Raw genomic sequence first — 833 nt, 5'->3', positions numbered from 1 at the left:
CACCGGCCTCTACCAGTGATGACTTGCAGGTCCCCCACCCTCCTCCTCCCCAGCATCCTTCTCCCCCTCTCCCTCCTTTCGAGCATCCTTTCCCCTCCCCAGCATCCTTCTCCCCCCCCCTCCCTCCTCTTGAGCCTCCTTTCCCCACCCCAGCATCCTTCTCCCCCCCTCCTCCTCTCGAGCCTCCTTTCCCCTCCCCAGCATCCTTCTCACCCCCCCCCTCCCTCCTCTTGAGCCTCCTTTCCCCACCCCAGCATCCTTCTCCCCCCCTCCCTCCTCTTGAGCCTCCTTTCCCCACCCCAGCATCCTTCTCCCCCCCCCCTCCCTCCTCTCGAGCCTCCTTTCCCCACCCCAGCATCCTTCTCCCCGCCGTCCCACCTCCCCAGCATCCTTCTCCCCCCCTCCCTCCTCTCGAGCCTCCTTTCCCCACCCCAGCATCCTTCGCCCTGCCTTCCCACCCCCCCAGCATCCTTCTCCCTGCCGTCCCACCTCCCCAGCATCCTTCTCCCCCCTCCCTCCTCTCGAGCCTCCTTTCCCCTCCCCAGCATCCCTCTCCCCGCCGTCCCACCTCCGCAGCATCCCTAGAATCCTTCCCGAGAGCCTCCGGCGGCAGGACGCGTGCGGGGGAGCACCTGGCCTCGACGGGTGATGAGCCGGCGGCCCCCAGGACGTGCTGATATCCCTGGCGTTCGCAGCTGAGGCGTCACCTCGTTTAGAACCAAACTTTGGACATTAAAACTTGGAAAAGGCATTCACACAAACATTCTAAGAATTATAATGTTTTCCGAATTTCCTTTGAAATTAGGAGTTAAAGATGTTTCACTTTGTGAGGA

This window comes from Penaeus monodon, chromosome 25, assembly GCF_015228065.2.
Source record: "Penaeus monodon isolate SGIC_2016 chromosome 25, NSTDA_Pmon_1, whole genome shotgun sequence".
Taxonomy (NCBI): Eukaryota; Metazoa; Arthropoda; class Malacostraca; order Decapoda; family Penaeidae; genus Penaeus; species Penaeus monodon.
The sequence above is the reverse complement of the archived record's forward strand: the minus strand, read 5'-3'. Positions refer to the sequence as shown.